The sequence below is a fragment of the Dysidea avara genome, chromosome 2 (assembly GCF_963678975.1).
Source record: "Dysidea avara chromosome 2, odDysAvar1.4, whole genome shotgun sequence".
NCBI classification, from domain to species: domain Eukaryota; kingdom Metazoa; phylum Porifera; class Demospongiae; order Dictyoceratida; family Dysideidae; genus Dysidea; species Dysidea avara.
Window position 1 is genome coordinate 47,409,936 of NC_089273.1, and position 19,614 is coordinate 47,429,549.

The following is a 19,614-nucleotide window of genomic DNA, read 5'->3' on the forward strand; positions in this document are numbered from 1 at the left end:
AATAACACACAAGATGGGCACGCTGTACCCAGTACGTAGCTGAGAGATAAATGTTTCTCTACTGGAGTTGAGATGGGTATGCTGCATCCCATGGAGCATTGTCTATTGGAGTTGAGATAGGTGCACTGCACCTGATAGAATTTTGGTTTTGTTTTGGTATTGGAGCTGAGATAGGCACGCTGCACCAGTAATTGAGATAACAAGTAAAGTTGATAGGGGTGTGCTGCAACCTGTGGGATAGGAACCCAATTATCCATGAGCTGAAGTGGGTGTGCTACAACCCAAGGGTGTGAGTACAGTGCTACCCCTCAAGTAGTTAAGAATACTTTATCCATGACTGGCGTAGCATGCGGCATCCATTATCCTGACAAGTGCTGGGATGGGCACGCTGCACTCAATATTCAAAATAAACACATTGTGCATACAAACACATTTTCCATCTGGCATCCGATACCAAAATATAAATTGGAGTGGAGTAGGAACACATAATCATGAGCACACCACACCAAATTACCGCGATATGAACATGTTGTCCATGAGGCGTGATACCCTATACCGAAATAAGAAAGCTTCATCTACGAACTGAGACAGCTACACAGGGAACACACTATCTTCCCTAACTGGCCCGACATCTGAAACAGGGACCCATCATCCACCACGGCTGACATAACTGTATAAATGATGGAGGAGGTGGTCATATCCAAGCTGATAAATGTCCTCATTCCTTCAGCAGCTTCCTAATTGATAGAACGGAAGGGGGGTAGGAAGTTACACACCAAGTGGTGGAGAAATTCCCCCCCAACCATTCACAACTCCTTGAACAAGGGAACCAAAACCAGGGGCATACTGAGGGGGTTTTCAGGAGTGTCAGGAAACTCTTGGGTTCTACACACTACTTGAAACATTAAGAAATTGAAATTTCAGGTTTCCAGAATCTGAAATCTATCATGGGACAGGATGCTTTTTAAACTTGAAACACATTGCTCTATTGATGGTTAACACATGTAATAGAGAAGTTGAGTTATTAAAAACTACCATTACATTAATATTGTAGAAATCATTGTTTTAGAAGCTCTGCTCACATTTAGTTAGACTTTCAAGGTTTGAAAAGTACGCAAAAATGGTCACAATCAATGGCTGCAATGATTACAATGTAAATCAATTTCAATTTAATTTAAATTTATCATCCTTATGTAACTTAATTGTGTTAAAATAATTTTATCTAGGATTACAACAACTATACGAAGTCAGATTTATTCACTGAAGAAGTTACTATGAGTGACAACGGTTTCTATTATAAAGTAAGAGGAATGATGTATATTACAAGAATGTTAAGAATACCTACATATACATATTCATAATAACGTTTAATGACTTGAAGTTCTCTGTACACTGTTAACTGAAGTGTTATGGTAGTATTTAGTGGTGCTATTTTTGATAAAACACATCATTTATAGGTGCTACCACAGCACATCAGTTTTAACAGTGTACATGTGACTGGATCTGCAAGCATCTGACATTGTTAGTAAACAGATATTATTGAAGCATCAATGTGCACACCTTGTCACAGACTAACATTATAGCTAGCAATTGTTTGCTTTAGCTAGATCTTTTGTTTAATTTATAAAGCAATGGCTGCTTGTTGATTTTTAGACTGCATGCAACTCTAGTAGATAATGGCAGTGAGTGGGATATTAATAGCATTCAGAAGTGGAAGAGCAACACATTGAAAGGCAAAAAGCTTAATATCACTTTCTCTAATCATGAGATTCTGATAGTTGAATACACTTTAAATGCCATAATGTACCTATTCAACACTGCTGAGAGGTTAGTGCTAAGTCCACCTGCTCAAGTCAGTTGAGAATACGTATATGGAAATACCTTAAATACCATTCAAACATTTGACAGTTTTGTACAAAAAAACAACTCTAGCTGTAAAACATATCTAATCCAAAACAGCCAAGCTGTAAAAAAAGAGTGCGGCCCTCCAAAAGGCTATGCTGAAAAAAGATGTGAAATCCAAGGTGGCGGCCAAGAAATGGCTGTGATGGTAGCCCTCCCACATTATATACTCTTGATGGTAGGTTAATGGTAAAAATTTTAATAATGACAATTCAGGTGAATTTGGTATGGAATGCCGTTGTGGACAAAAAAATCCAATTTTAAGTTCTATATATCAATGTTTAAGTATCATATGTGACTGTCTCTGGGAAAACCGGTCTTATCGCCCATTTAAAAGTATCGAGAAACGTCGGTTTTAAATATTCTGTGTGTTGTAGCTGGCCAATGGTGGTAGCTACGCATACCAAATTTTCACACGTTTCACAACAATTTCTTACCTTCCTGATCATCCACTGAAGAAGTAGTCAACAGCTGAGTTTCCCGCCATTTTAGATAGTTTTTAAACCGAGGTTGTCTGTATCAGGCGAGCTCCAGAAGGGGTGGGAGGCGGGGGCTCCAGAAGGGGTGGGAGGCGGGGGCTCCAGAAGGGGTGGGAGGCGGGGGCCCTGGAAGGCGGGCAAGATGGTGTTCAAAAATTGAAAAGAGACGTGCTAGGATGAATTAGGCCAAGTTATAGGCCATTCAGGGCTCAGAACTGGCTAAAATGAAAGGAAATTTACAGCACAGGTCATTGTCCAACACCACAGAGCTGTACAGCCACACACAGCCATCTCCTGGTCGGCCAGGGCTCCATCAAGACCCCAGACCACTCGTACGGCTCGCCACTGTGCTCTAGAAAAGCAGCCAGCAAAAGCAGACCACTTTACTCTGGTCGACTGTGGCAGTGAAACTTGATAGTGCATTCATTAAGCTTTGTGTTTGTATAAAAACATCAAACTTCCTGTCTTGGGCGATAAGAACGGTTTTCGTAGATCCAGTCACAATTTGTATATAGGTAAGCAATTATTGCTACCACAGGTCTGTAATTTAATTGCTTAGAAGGTGTCTATGCCAATTTGCTTGTTGATCTGTATGCAGCCCTGTAAAGCATGTTTACCTCCCTCCCTCCACTTTGGAACACCCTCAAAAATCAAATTATTACATCACCAGACTTAGACAAATTCAAAGCACTTCTAGAAAATTACTTATTTAACTAATCAGTTACATATTTACATGCAGTGGCATAGCCAGGAAAATGTTTTTACCGAGGCAAAGTTTATTCATTTAAATAATTGAGAAGGTCAGCTTCTGACGCAACTGATTCACACAAACTTTCAAGATTGGGTGGTACAGCATTTGCAGGTTGAATCTCTGTTTGGATGGAAGAAATTGTTTCAGAAGACTTTGAGCATTTTCTACATATCATAAGTATCCAGCTTAGTTAATACTACAGTATATGCATACCATGCTTCAATTTTTAGACTAGTGTAATTGCACTCAACATAAAAACTGAATCAGACTACTCCGGAGATATTTTGAATGGTCAGGCCATCGTGGACTGCAATGGTAGTCATAGTCATGCACACTACTTTTTCAGCATTGATTTGCTGCGATATTTTAAGTCAAAGCTTATCTCTTTGATGTGATGTTCAACTGCATGCACTAATTATGTCAAGCTAGTGAGTCTAGGGGCCTGCTCCCTTAAGGAAATTTTTGAAAATATATGCTTTGAAATGGCATGTGGAGGCTATTTTTTTATTGTAACTGCTAATATGTGATATAGCTATGCATGATCAACTGATTAACATAAATGTAAATGATTTAGACCAAGCAGTGTAATGAGAACAGTGGCTATAATCTGTACTGAATGTTATATTACGATGACTGCTCTATTAGAGTATCTCGATCTTTTTACAAACTCAAGTAGCTGAAAAGTGATCCATTCAATGCTGGACTGTGTCACCAAGGGTTCTGGCCCTGCTTAGTACTACAGCCATAGATACTTTTGTGTGTGGTACAGTAATGCTGTCTAGTAATGTTTGAGTAGAAAATCCTCAGGCCTGCTCAGCCTGTTCAGTTGAGCATTTTTTTACCGAGGCAGCTGCCTCGGTTGCCTCAATGGTAGCTACGCCACTGACATGTACCATAATACTCAATTCTGAGTCCTGTACATTACAAATAATAAATAAATAAATATTATAGTATTTTTGTTACCATGGTTACCTGGAACATAGCTAGTATTATTCTTGTGTTGTGCAATGTGTGGGGTTTGTCATATAACATTTTTGCATTACTGATGATACTGCTTGCATTGCCATCTGCCTGACGTACAATTTTCCCATAAGTACATAAGCAAAGATTGGCATAAAAATCTTCCCTTTAGAGTAAAAGGGTAGCATAGTGTAAAATCTTTCCTTTAGACCAAAATGCAATGTACCATTTAAAATTAATACTCTATTGTGTGCAGTCAAAGAAGTTGTAGCAACTCATGATGAGCATATGCACCTTACTATTCAGGGGCGGATCCAGGCAGTGGATTTGTGGGCTGAAGCCCCCCCCCCCCCCCCTTCACTTTTAGGCTTTACTTGATCAATATGCTGAGGATTATAATGAAATTTTGTCTTAGCATAATTATATGATCACTAATAATACAAATATTCATAAACCCACCTTATAAACATCTTTCCAAGGTATTATGCTAAAGTTTATGTAACAAGGACCCGGATCAGCATCGGAGGTTTACAAGATTGAGACACTTAGAGCAGTCACAAAACTGCTCTAGTAGAACATTCACTGGAAGCATATAGTTGGTTCTGTTATGGAATTTTTACAAATCTTCCTGCACCTATGCATGCAGTGAAGTGCATTGGTCTTTTTAAAAGGCTTGATTCATCTACTTGTGTAGTTTATATGCATGGCAAGACTTAATTCAGATACACAATTTCGATTGAAAATGCTCTCAAATTCAATCTTGAATTTCACTTTCAACATTATTATTCTAACAATGCACCTATTGTTGTGCAATTGTGAGAGGGTGCATCATGTGCTTGGTTGTCTGTACCTACCCAAACTTTACAAAATGCTTCAGAGAGCCGTACCTATAATCTAAAGGCAGTATATAAAATATCTACTGCCAGAAAAATGTGGAAATGTCTCCAAATTGCAGTATTTTAGCATCTATTTTTCAGAAATTTCCTGGGGGACATGCCCCTCAGGAAACCCCTCCCCCCGGGCATGTCCTGGATCAGCAGGGGCGGATCTAGGATTTACAAAAGGGGGTGGCTAACTCAAGGTACTAATCTCTTGGGTGGAGGTGTGCTTCTGCTAAAATACTGCAATTTGAAGACATTTCCACATTTTTCTGGCAGTAGATATTTTATATACTGCCTTTAGATTATAGGTACGGTTCTCTGAAGCATTTTGTAAAGTTTGGGTAGGTACAAACAACCAAGCACATGATGCACCCTCTCACAATTGCACAACGATAGGTGCATGTTAGAATAATAAAGTTGAAAGTGAAATTTGAACAATACAAGATTGAATTTGAGAGCATTTTCAATGGAAATTGTGTATCTGAATTAAGTCTTGCCATGCATATTAACTACACAAGTAGATGAATCAAGCCTTTTAAAAAGACCAATGCACTTCACTGCATGCATAGGTGCAGGCAGATTTGTAAAAATTCCATAACAGAACCAACTATATGCTTCCAGTGAATGTTCTACTAGAGCAGTTTTGTGACTGCTCTAAGTGTCTCAATCTTGTAAACCTCCGATGCTGATCCGGGTCCTTGTTACATAAACTTTAGCATAATACCTTGGAAAGATGTTTATAAGGTGGGTTTATGAGTATTAATTTTGTATTATTAGTGATCATATAATTATGCTAAGACAAAATTTCATTATAATCCTCAGCATATTGATCAAGTAAAGCCTAAAAGTGAAGGGGGGGGGGGGGGGGGGCTTCAGTCCCCAAAGCTCCCCCCCCCCATGCTCATCATGAGTTGCTACAACTTCTTTGACTGCACACAATAGAGTATTATTTTTAAAGGGTACATTGTATTTTGATCTAAAGGAAAGATTTTACACTATGCTACCCTTTTACTCTAAAGGGAAGATTTTTATGCCAATCTTTGCTTTATGTACTTATTGGGAAAATTGTACGCCAGACAGATGGCAATGCAAGCAGTATCATCAATAATGCAAAAATGTTATATGCCAAACCCCACACATTGCACAACACAAGAATAATACTAGCCAAGTTCCCAATAACCATGGTAACAAAAATACTTATTTATTCATTATTCTTGTTCTTAGATCAAAATATTTCAAGGGTAAAATTTTTGCTGATAACACCCAAAACCGCAAAATCAGCTAAAATTGTTGTGGTGGACTGGTGATGCCACAACCCAATGAGTGATTTTGCATGATGGTTGTATGGCTTCTTGTATGGAGGTATGTGTGTGTAGCTTTGGCTACCTGGCCCAAAAAGTTGGGGGGCCAAAACATGCTTTTGAAAATTGTGTGTGGATCCGGCCCCCCTGCTCCTGTTGGTTCCTACGCCCTTGCTTGAAAGTGAAAAATGACCAAAAAGGTGGACTAGTGAATGGACAATTGACAGCTGAAGCAAAAAATTAACAAAAAGTTGGACTAGTGAAATGAACAATTGAGAGTTGAAGTGAAAAGTTGGACTATTGAAATGGACAGTTGAGAGTTGATTTAAAAGTGAACAAATAATTGGAATATTGAAATGGACAATTGAGAGTTGAAGTGAAAAGTGAACAAAAAGTTGAACTATTGGAATGGACAGCTGAGAGTTGAATTGAAAAGTGAACAAAAAGTTGGACTATTGAAATGGACAATTGAGAGTTGAAGTGAAAAGTGAACAAAAAGTTGGACTACTGAAATGGACAATTGAGAGTTGAAGTGAAAAGTGAACAAAAAGTTGAACTATTGAAATGAACAATTGAGAGTTGAAGTGAAAAGTAAACAAAAAGTTGGACTATTGAAATGGACAATTGAGAGTTGAAGTGAAAAATGAACAAAAAGTTGGACTATTGAAATGAACAATTGAGAGTTGAAGTGAAAAGTGAACAAAAAGTTGGACTATTGAAATGAACAATTGAGAGTTGAAGTGAAAAATGAACAAAAAGTTTCCCTAATGAAATGGACTATTAGTGTAACACTTTTGAAGTAAAAATGGACATTCATGATAGACAATTTATAGTTAAAGCAGTAGTATACATGTAGTAAAATGGACATGCACAGTGTGCACACTGACACACAATAATATATAATACTTAAACATTGATATATAGAACTTAAAATTGGGTTTTTGTCCACAACGGCATTCCATAATTTGGTGCCGCTTGGTCTTGGCACAAAATTCACCTGAATTGTTGCTATTAAAATTTTTACCATTAACCTACCATCACAGCCATTTCTTGGCCGCCACCTTGGATTTCACATCTTTTTTCACCATAACCTTTTGGAGGGCCGCACTCTTTTTTTTACAGCTTGGCTGTTTTGGATTAGGTTTCATTTCTTTTTGTATTTGTGTATCCCAAAGCTGGCCTATGGCCGACTTTGGGGCTTCTTATTCTATCTTTTTTTCTTTACCACAGGATGAAGACAAAGATGAAGTAGACTTTAAATACTTAAACTAATTCTGATTTCATCACTAAATGTACAAATTATATATATATACATAAATTTATTACATGTCAATTATTCTCTATAACAGATAACTTGTTTGCAGCTGATCTCTCTACTGGGTGACTTGAAATGTGGCTGAAGTCTCTACAGGGTGATTTGCTTTTAGATGAACTCTTTACAGGATCTCTCTACAGAGTGACTTTTTCTAGCTGAACTATCTGCAGGGTGATTTTTTTGTAACTGAACTCTCTACAAGGTTATCCTTCTAGCTGATCTCTCTGCAGGTTGATTTGTTTGTAGATGAACTCTCTAAAGAGTGATTTGCTTGTAGCTGAACTCCTTACATTGTGTCTAGTTTCTAGCTGATCTCTCTACAGGGTGATTTTTTGTAGCTGAACTCTCTACATGGTGATTAGTTTCTAGTTGATCTCTCTACAGGTTGATTTGTTTGTATCTGATCTCTCTGCAGGTTGATTTGTTTGCAGCTGATCTCTCTACAGAGTAATTTGTTTGTAGCTGAACTCCCTACAAGGTGATTTGTTTGTAGCTGATCTCTCTGCAGGTTGATTTATTTTAGCTGAACTCTCTACAGGGTGATTTGCTTGTAGCTGAACTCCTTACAATGTGTCTAGTTTCTAGCTGATGTCTCTACAAGGTGATTTTTTGTAGCTGAACTTTCTACAGGGTGATTTGTTTCTGGCTTATATATATCTCTCTACAGGTTGATTTGTGTGTGACTGATCTCTCTACAAGTTGATTTGTTTGTTGCTAATCTCTCTGCAGGTCAATTTGTTTCTAGCTGATCTCTCTACAAGTTGATTTGTTTGTTGCTGATCGCTCTACAGGGCAATTTGTTTGTAGCTGAACTCTCTCCACAGTGACTTGTGTGTAGCTGAATTCTGTAGAGAATTACTTAATTGTAGCCGAACTCTCTGCGGGGTGCATGACATGTTTATAGCTGAACTCTCTTTAGTGTGACTTGTTATATACAGTGACAATACAGAAAATAAACTACAGGTGCTTAATAAAACAGTCATAACATATGATTGCAGTTCTCTACCAAGATGTAAATTATACAATTGGGTTCTCATATATGTTCTGAATCTCTACAGTGATATTTGTAGCTTAACTCTCCACAACGTGACTTTCTTCTAGCCTAACTGTCTATAAGAGTAACTGTTTGTAGCTGAACTCCCTAAAGAATAACTTGCAATGTAATAGAACCCTATAATTGAGTAAGTCATAAACTAGCTGAATGCTCTATTAGGGTGACTGTTCTATTAGAGTATCTCGATCTCGCATTTGCTACACAGAGTTGGCTTTCGAATCATAACTCAGTGGTTTGTAATTCGATTCTTCTGTACTACTGCAAGAACTTTGTAGGATGCGTATTCCAGCTACATACCGATTTTCAGCTCACTATTTTACGCGGTTTGCTAGGTAGACGTGCAAATTATTGGCATTTTTATTCACGAATCTCGATCGCGCAATTGTTACACACCTTCGGTTTCGTTTCATTTTATTTATTAATGCTTTACAGCACAAGTGCTGAAGGTCTGTAGGACACCTGGCCCTACAGCCTGCTCAAAGACTTTAGCTACTTAAGATGTGTTTGAAAAGTTAGAGAAAGGAGAAAAAAAATCCATGACTGGACCTAGGTAGCCTCGAACCTACAGCCATCCGATTTACGCTCGAACGCTTACAGGAGTCAACCAGGTCGTCAGGATGTTTTCTCCTTGTTATTTTCATGTAATTATATCCATAGGAATTCTAGAGAGTAAATCATTATCTCTAAGTACCCCGTTCAGCTACAAGCAAATCATCCTGTAGTGGGTTCAGCTAAAACAAATCAACCTGCAGAGAGATCAGCTACAAACAAATCACTTTGTAGAAAGATCAGCTACAAACAAATCATTTTGTAGAAAGATCAGCTACAAACAAATCACCCTGTAGAGAGATCAGCTAGAAACTAGACACAATGTAAGGAGTTCAGCTACAAGCAAATCATCCTGTAGAGAGTTCAGCTAAAACAAATCAACCTGCAGAGAGATCAGCTGCCTTATAGAGAGTTCAGCTACAAAAAAATTATCCTGTAGAGAGTTCAGCTACAAACAAATCAACCTGTACAGAGATCAGCTACAAACAAATCACCTTATACAGAGTTCAGCTACAAACAATCACCGTGTAGAGACATCAGCTAGAAACTAGACACAATGTAAGGAGTTCAGCTAAAACAAATCAACCTGCAGAGAGATCAGCTAGAAACTAGTCACAATGTAAGGAGTTCAACTACAAGCAAATCACTCAGTAGAGCGATCAGCTAGAAACAAATCACCCTGTAGAGAGTTCAGCTACAAAAAAATCACCCTGTAGAGACAACAGCTAGAAACTAGTCACAATGTAAGGAGTTAAGCTACAAGCAAATCACCCTGTAGAGAGTTCAACTAAAACAAATAAACCTGCAGAGAGATCAGCTACAAACAAATCACCTTATAGAAAGTTCAGCTACAAACAAATTACCCTGTAGAGAGATCGGCTACAAACAAATCACCCTGTAGAGAGTTCAGCTACAAACAAATCAACCTGCAGAGAGATCAGCTACAAACAAATCACCTTGTAGAGAGATCGGCTACAAACAAATCACCCTGTAGAGAGATCAGCTAGTAGCTAGAAACTAGACACAATGTAAGGGGTTCAGCTACAAGCAAATCACCCTTTATTGAGTTCAGCTACAAACAAATCAACCTGCAGTGAGATCACCTACAAAAAAAGCACCTTGTATTGACTTCAACAAATTACCCTGTAGAGAAATCAGCTAAAAAAATTCACCTTGTAGAGAGTTCAGCAACAAAGAAACCACCATGTAGAGAGTTCAGCTACAAACAAATCAGCCTGTAGAAAATTCAGTTACAAACAAATTGCCCAGTAGAAAGATCAGCTAGAAGAAGTTACCTTGTAGAGAGCTCAGCTATGAAGAAACCATTCTGTAAAGAGTTCAGTTGCAAACAAATCACCCTTTAGAGAATTCAGCTACAAACAAATCACCCTATAGAGAGTCAGCTAGAAGAAGTTACCTTGTAGACAGTTCAGCTACAAACAATTCACCCTGTACAGAGATCAGTTAGAAGAAGTTTCCTTGTAGAAAGTTCAGCAACAAACAAATCACCCTGTAGAAAGATCAGCTAGAAGAAGTTACCTTGTAGAGAGTTCAGCTACAAAGAAATCATTCTGTAAAGAGCTCAGCTGCAAACAAATCACCTGTACAGAATTCAGCTACAAACAAATCACCCTGTAGATAGTTCAGTTACAAACACATTACCCTGTAGAGAGATCAGCTAGAAGAAGAGTTACCTTGTAGATAGTTCTGCTGCAAACAATTCACCCTGTAAAAAGATCAGCTAGAAGACGTCACCTTGTAGAGTGTTACGTTACAAAGAAACCACCATGCAGAGAGTTCTGTAATAAATATATGTATTACATATATAATTTGTAAATTTACTGATAAATTCAGAAATATTTAAAGTATTTAACATCTGCTTCATCTTTTGTTCTTCCTGTGGTAAAGAAAAAAGATAGGTTAAAAAAGCCCCAAAGCCGGCCATAGGCCGGTTTTGGGGTATACAAATACAAAAAGAAGTGAAATCTAATCCAAAACAGCCAAGCTGTAAAAAAAGTGTGCGGCCCTCAAAAAGGCTATGGTGAAAAAAGATGTGAAATCCAAGGTGGCGGCCAAGAAATGGCTGTGATGGTATGTTAATGGTAAAAATTTTAATAACGACAATTCAGGTGACTTTTGTGCCAAGACCAAGCGGCACCAAATTCACCTGAATTGTCGTTACTAAAATTTTTACCATTAACCTACCATCACAGCCATTTCTTGGCCGCCACCTTGGATTTCACATCTTTTTTCACCATAGCCTTTTTGAGGGCTGCACCCTTTTTTTACAGCTTGGCTGTTTAGAATTAAATTATATTATACCATTGAATTTGTTGCCTACAGTATAATGAATCTAATCCAAAACAGCCAAGCTGTAAGAAAAGAGTGCAGCTCTCAAAAAGGCTATTGTGAAAAAAGATGGCCAAGACCAAAATTCACCTGAATTGTTGTTATTAAATTTTTTTTACCATTAGCCTACCATCACAGCCATTTCTTGGCCACCACCTTGGATTTCACATCTTTCTTCACAATAGCCTTTCTGAGGGCCGCACTACTCTTTTTTACAGCTTGGCTGTTTTGGATTAGATTAATTTTACGCCTACTGTACTAAGCAAACCGCTTAGAGCAATGAGCTGAAAATCGGTGTATAGCTGGAATAATCTTCATAGAAAGACCTTGCAGTAGTATAGAAGAATTGGATTACAAACCACTGAGTTATGATTCGAAAGCCAACTTCGTGTACAAATCGAGATCGAGATACTCTAATAGAACAGTCTCCCTAATAGAGCATTCAGTTAATTTATTTACTTCATTATAGTATTCTATTACATTGCAAGTTATTCTGTAGGGAGTTCAGCTACAAACAGTTAATCTTTTAGACAGTTCAGCAAGAAGCAAGTCACCCTGTGGAAAGTTAAGCTACAAATATATCACTGTAGAGATTCAGAACATTACAAGTCACACTGAAGAGAATTCAGCTATAAACAAGTCATGCACCCTGTAGAGAGCTCACCTACAATTAAGTCACTCTCTAGACAATTCAGCTACACACAAGTCACTGTGGGGAGAGTTCAGCTACAAACAAATTACCCTGTAGAGAGATCAGTTACAAACAAAACACTTTGCAGAGAGTTCAGCTACAAACAAATCAACCTTTAGAGCGATCAGCAACAAACAAATCAACTTGTAGAGAGATCAGCTAGAAACAAATCAACCTGCAGAGAGATCAGCTACAAACAAATCAGCTTGTAGAGAGATCAGTTACACACAAATCAACCTGTAGAGAGATAAGCTAGAAACAAATCACCCTGTAGAGAGTTCAGCTGCAAAAAAATCACCCTATACTACTGTAGAGACATCAGCTAGAAACTAGACACAAATGTAAGGAGTTCAGCTACAAACAAATCACCCTGTAGAGAGTTCAGCTAAAACAAATCAATCTGCAGAGAGATCAGCTACAAACAAATCACCTTATAGAGAGTTCAGCTACAAACAAATTACCGTGTAGAGAGATCGGCTACAAACACATCAACCTGCAGAGAGATCAGCTACACACAAATCAACTGGTAGAGAGATCAGCTACAAACAATCACTCTGTAGAGAGATCAGATAGAAATTAGACACAATGTAAGGAGTTCAACTACGAGCAAATCACCCTGTAGAGCGATCAGCTAGAAACAAATCACCCTGAAGAGAGGTCAGCTACTAATAAATCACCCTGTAGAGAGATTAGCTACAAACAAATCACCCTGAAGAGAGGTCAGCTACAAACAAATCACCCTGAAGAGAGGTCAGCTACAAACAAATCAACCTGTAGAGAGATAATCTAGAACAAATCACCCTGTAGAGAGTTCAGCTACAAAAAAATCACCCTGTACTACTGTGGAGACATCAGCTAGAAGCTAGACACAATGTAAGGAGTTCAGCTACAAGCAAATCACCTTGTAGAGAGTTCAGCTAAAACAAATCAACCTGCAGAGAGATCAGCTGCACACAAATCACCTTGTAGAGAGATCAGCTACAAACAATCACCTTGTAGAGAGATCAGCCAGAAACTAGACACAATGTAAGGAGTTCAGCTACAAGCAAATCACCCTGTATCACCCTGTAGAGAGTTCAGCTAAAACAAATCAATCTGTAGAGAGATCAGCTACAAACAAATAACCTTATAGAGAGTTCAGCTACAAACAAATTACCCTGTAGAGAGATCAGCTACAAACACATCAACCTGCAAAGAGATCAGCTACACACAAATCAACTTGTAGAGAGATCAGCTACAAACAAATTACCCTGTAGAGAGATAAGATAGAAACTAGACACAATGTAAGGAGTTCAACTACTAGCAAATCACACTGTAGAGCGATCAGCTAGAAACAAATCACCCTGAAGAGAGGTCAGCTACAAACAAATCACCCTGTAGAGAGATCAGCTACAAACAAATCACCCTGAAGAGAGGTCAGCTACAAACAAATCAACCTGTAGAGAGACAAGCTACAAACAAATCACCCTGTAGAGAGATCAGCTACAAACAAATCACCCTGAAGAGAGGTCAGCTACAAACAAATCACCCTGTAGAGAGATCAGCTAGAAGAAGTTACCTTGTAGACAGTTCAGCTACAAACAATTCACCCTGTACAGAGATCAGTTAGAAGAAGTTTCCTTGCAGAGAGTTCAGCTACAAACAAATCACCCTGTAGAAAGATCAGCTAGAATAATTCACCTTGTAGAGATTTCAGCTACAAAGAAACCACCATGTAGAGAGTTCAGCTGCAAACAAGTCACCCTGTAGAAAATTCAGCTACAAGCAAATCACCCAGTAGAAAGATCAGCTAGAAGAAGTTACCTTGTAGAGAGTTCAGCTACAAAGAAACCATTCTGTAAAGAGCTCAGCTGCAAACAAATCACTTGTACAGAATTCAGCTACAAACAAATCACCCTGTAGAAAGATCAGCTAGAAGAAGTTACCTTGTAGAGAGTTCAGTTACAAAGAAACCACAATGTAGAGAATTCAGCTACAAAATAGTGACCCTGTAGAGACATCAGCTAGAAGAAGTTACCCTTTAGAGAATTCAGCTACAAAGAAACCATTCTGCAAAAGAGCTCAGCTGCAAACAAATCACCTATACAGAATTCAGCTACAAACAAATCACCCTGTAGAAAAATCAGCTAGAAGAAATCACCTTCAGCTACAAAGAAACCACCATGTAGAGCGTTCAACTGCAAACAAATCGCCCTGTAGAAAGATCAGCTAGAAGAATTCACCTTGTAGAGATTTCAGCTACACAGAAACCACCATGTAGAGAGTTCAGCTGCAAACAAGTCACCTTGTAGAAAATTCAGCTACAAACAAATCGCCCTGTAGAAAGATCAGCTAGAAGAAGTTACCTTGTAGAGAGTTCAGCTACAAAGAAATCATTCTGTAAAGAGCTCAGCTGCAAACAAATCACCTGTACAGAATTCAGCTACAAACAAATCACCCTGTAGAGAGATCAGCTAGAAGAAGTTACCTTGTAGATAGTTCAGCTACAAGCCAATCACCTTGTAGAGAGATCAGCTAGAAGAAGAGTTACCTTGTAGATAGTTCTGCTGCAAACAATTCACCCTGTAGAGAGATCAGCTAGAAGAAGTCACCTTGTAGAGTGTTACATTACAAAAAAAACCACTATGCAGAGAGTTCTGTAATAAATATATGTATTATATATAATTTGTACATTAACTTATAAATTCAGAAATATTTAAAGTATTTAAAATCTGCTTCATCTTTTGTTCTTCCTGTGGTAAAGAAAAAAGATAGGTTTAAAAAGCCCCAAACCCAGCCATAGTCCGGTTTTGAGGTATACAAATACAAAAAGAAGTGAAATCTATCCAAAACAGCCAAGCTTTAAAAAAAGGGTGCGGCCCTCAAAAAGGCTATGGTGAAAAAAGATGTGAAATCCAAGGTGGCGGCCAAGAAATGGCTGTGATGGTAGGTTAATGGTAAAAATTTTAATAACGACAATTCAGGTGAATTTGGTGCTGCTTGGTCTTGGCACAAAATTCACCTGAGTTGCCGTTATTAAAATTTTTACCATTAACCTACCATCACAGCCATTTCTTGGCCGCCACCTTGGATTTCACATCTTTTTTTCACCATAGCCTTTTTGAGGGCCGCACACTTTTTTACAGCTTGGCTGTTTTGGATTAGATATATATATTAATACAACATCAATATCTTGTCCTGTACAAAAACTCCAATAGCAGCTTGTGGTATATTTTTGATATACTACAGCAAACTAGCCAATAGAATCAGTATATCACTTGTACATTTGATATACGCATCTGATAGGCTAAAATTTTTTGATAGTGTTTAGTTGTTTTACCAGTTAGGCATGTCCGACTTGACAACTGCTGGTACCATAGTAACCAATACCTGTTACCTAGCAACAACATCGTTGCCTAGCAACCGTTGCTAGGTAACCACTATTGATTTTAGAAATGGTTTTGACACCATAGCAACAATTGCTAAGCAACCACCAAAAAGCATGTAACTAGGTCAGGTTTACATTTTGTTGCCTAGCAACAGTTGCTATGGATTGTTGGACCGATTTTCAAGAAGATTGCAGGCTGCAACACATGTGCATACTCCTTGAGCATGCTAATCACAAGGAATTACTTACCAGTACTAATAATGGTGTAAAAACATAAGAAATTGCTGTTACTGCTTCCAAGTGGGAGACGAGATGTTGTATTAACATATTATACTACAGATATCATGGTATTCGAAATATATACCAAAAGATATACATATTTAGGAAAGGGTGCCATAGTGCGAGGCTTCGCCTTGCACTATAACATCTTTTCTAAGTTTGTATATCTTTTGGTATATATTTCGAATACCATGATATCTGTAGTATAACATATACACATATATTTATATATATATATAAATATATATATTTATATATCTAATCCAAAACAGCCAGCTGTAAAAACAGTGTGCGGCCCTCAAAAATACTATGATGAAAAAAGATGTGAAATCCAAGGTGGCGGCCAAGAAATGGCTGTGATGGTAGGTTAATGGTAAAAATTTTAATAACAACAATTCAGGTGAATTTTTGTGCCGCTTGGTCTTGGCAAAAAATTCATCTAAATTGCCGTTATTAAAATTTTTACCATGAACCTACCATCACAGCCATTTCTTGGCCGCCACCTTGGATTTCACATCTTTTTTCATCATATCCTTTTTGAGGGCCGCACACTGTTTTTACAGCTGGCTGTTTTGGGTTAGATTTCACTTCTTTTTGTATTTGTATACCCCAAAGCCGGCCTACCCGGCCATAGGCCGGCTTTGGGACTTTTTTAACCTGTCTTTTTTTTCTTTTCCACAGGAAGGAGAAAAGATGAAGCAGATGTACTTTAAATATTTCTGATTTTATCAGTAAATGTACAAATTATATATATAAAACATATATTTATTACAGAACTCTCCATGGTGGTTTCTTTGTAACTGAACACTCTACAAAGTGACTTCTTCTTGCTGCTATCTCTATAGGGTGAATTGTTTGTAGCTGAACAATATACAGGTAACTTCTTCTAGCTGATCTCTCTACAGGGTGGTTTGTTTGTAGCTGAATTCTGTGCAGGTGATTTGTTTGCAGCTGAGCTCTTTTCAGAATGGTTTCTTTGTAGCTGAACTCTCTACAAGGTAACTTCTTCTAACTGATCTTTCTACAGGGAAATTTGTTTGTGGCTGAATTTTCTACAGGGTGATTTCTTTGCAGCTGAACTCTCTACATGATGGTTTCTTTGTAACTGAACTCTCTACAAGGTAATTTCTTCTAGCTGATCTCTATACAGGGAGATTTGTTTGTAGCTGACCTCTCTACAGGGTGATTTTTTTGTAGCTGAACTTTCTACATACAAAGTGACTTGTTCTAGCTGGTCTCTCTACAGGATGACTTGTTTCTAGCTGATCTCTCTGCAGGGTGACTTGTTTCTAGCTGAACTCTACCGGGTGATCTGTTTGTAGCTGAACTCTCTACAGGATGATTTGTTTATAGCTGAACTATCTACATGGTGGTTTCTTTGCAGCTGAATTCTCTACAAGGTGACTTCTTCTAGCTGAACTCTCTATAGGGTGATCTTCTCGTAGCTGAACTCTCTGCAGGGTGATTCGTTTGCAGCTGAACTTTCTACATGATGGTTTGTTCATAACTGAACACTCTACAAGGTAACCTCTTCTAGCTTATCTCTTTACAGGATAACTTGTTTCTAGCTGAACTCTCTACATGGTGATTTGTTGGTAGCTAAACTCTCTACAATTCAATTTGTTTGCAGCTGAACTCTCTACATGGTGGTTTCTTTGTAGCTGAACTCTCTACAAGGTAGCTTCTTCTAGCTGATCTCTCTACAGGATGACTTGTTTCTAGCTGAACTCTCTACAGGGTGATCCTTTCGTAGCTGAACTCTCTACAGGGTGATTTGTTTGCAGCTGAAGTCTCTACATGATGGTTTGTTTGCAGCTGAACTCTCTACAAGGTAACTTCTTCTAGTTGATTTCTCTACAGGGTGCCTTTTTTCTAGGTGATCTCTCTACAGGGTGATTTGTTTGTAGCTGAACTCTGTACAGTTTGATTTGTTTGCAGTTGAACTTTCTACATGGTTGTTTCTTTGTAGCTGAACTCTCTACAAGGTAACTTCTTCTAGCTAATCTCTCTACAGGATGACTTCTCTACAGGATGACTTGTTTCTAGCTGAACTCTCGACAGGATGATCTGTTCATAGCTGAATTCTCTACATGGTAGTTTCTTTGTAGCTAAACTCTTTACAAGGTGACTTCTTCTAGCTGATCTCTCTATAGGGTGATTTGTTTGTAGCTGAACTATCTGCAGGGTGATTTGAACTCTCTACAAGGTGATGTTTTCTAGTTGATCTCTCTACTCAGTCTGGATGACTTGTTTCTAGCTGAACTCTCTACAGTGTGATCTGTTTAGTTTCTACCTGATCCCTCTATAGAGTTATATCTTGTTTGTATAGCTGAACTCTTTTACATGGTGGTTTTTTGATTGGTTGCTGAATTCTCTCTCCACGGTGACTTATTTGTACTACAGAGTGACTTGTTTGTAGCTGAACTCTCTACAGAGTGACTTACTTGTAGCTGAACATTGCATAAAGTAACTTGTTTGTAGCTGATCTAGATGAACTCTCTACTAGGTAGCTTTTTTTGTAGCTGAACCCTTTACGCAGTGACTTGTTTGTAGCTGAATTCTCTACAGAGTGACTTGTTGTAGCTGAACTCTCTACAAGGTGACTTGTGTATAGTTGAATTCTCTTCAGTGTGACTTATAATGTTCTGAACCTCTACAGCAACATATTTGTAGCTGAACTCTCTACAGGCTGACTTGCTTGTAGCTGAATTGTCTATAAAATTAACTGTTTGTAGCTGAACTCCCTACAGAATAACTTGCAATGCCAAAGAAATTCTATAATGGAGTAAGTTATAAACGTAGCTGAATGCTTTATTAGGGTGACTGTTCTATTAGAGTATCTCGATCTCGCATATGCTACACGTAGTTGGCTTTGGAATCATAACTCAGTGGTTTGCAATCCGATTCTTCTGTACTACTGCAAGGACTTTCTATGATAATTATTCCAGCTACACACCGATTTTCAGCTCACCGTTCTAAGCGGTTTGGCTGGTAGGCGTGAAAACTAATAGTTTTTTTTATTCATAAAAGTCGATCGCGTAATTGTAACATAGGTTGGGTTTTGTGTCATATCTCGATGGCCTTTAACTGGATTCCTTTAAAACTACAAAACGGCACTCCTACGATAGTTACTCCATCTACATAGCAATTGTCAGCTCATTCCTTCAAGCGGTTTACCCTGTGGGCGTGACAGACCTTCGACCTTATTTTACGCAGATAATCGGTCATACCTCCGTGAATGTTCATCGGATTCCTACCAAACTTGGTACTGAGATTCGCCTTAATGAGCCCTTGAAGTGTGCCAAATTTCAGCCCGATCCAAGCACGCATTCGTGTTTTATTGCGGATTTTGCAAAGTGTGCGAAAAGAAGAAGTAGAAGAAGAAAAATACGAAGAAAAAAACCCAAACTTTGGCCGCTCGTATCTCGGAAATGGCTTGAGCGATTTTCTTCAAATTTGGTATGTGGACTCCCCTACCTCGCCGGCATTTCTGTAGCAACTTTGGTTTTAATAGGATAAGGAATCACGGAGCTACAAAGGTGTGAAAATCGCGTTTACTTTCTTCCTGTAAATATACTCACTGTGTGGCGCGCCGGCTACTTGGGCCGCACGACACACTACCGTGTGTCTTGATATATATATAGATATATATATATATATATCTAATCAAAAACAGCCAAGCTGTAAAAAAAGGTGCGGCTCCCAAAAAGGCCATAGTAAAAAAAGATGTGAAATC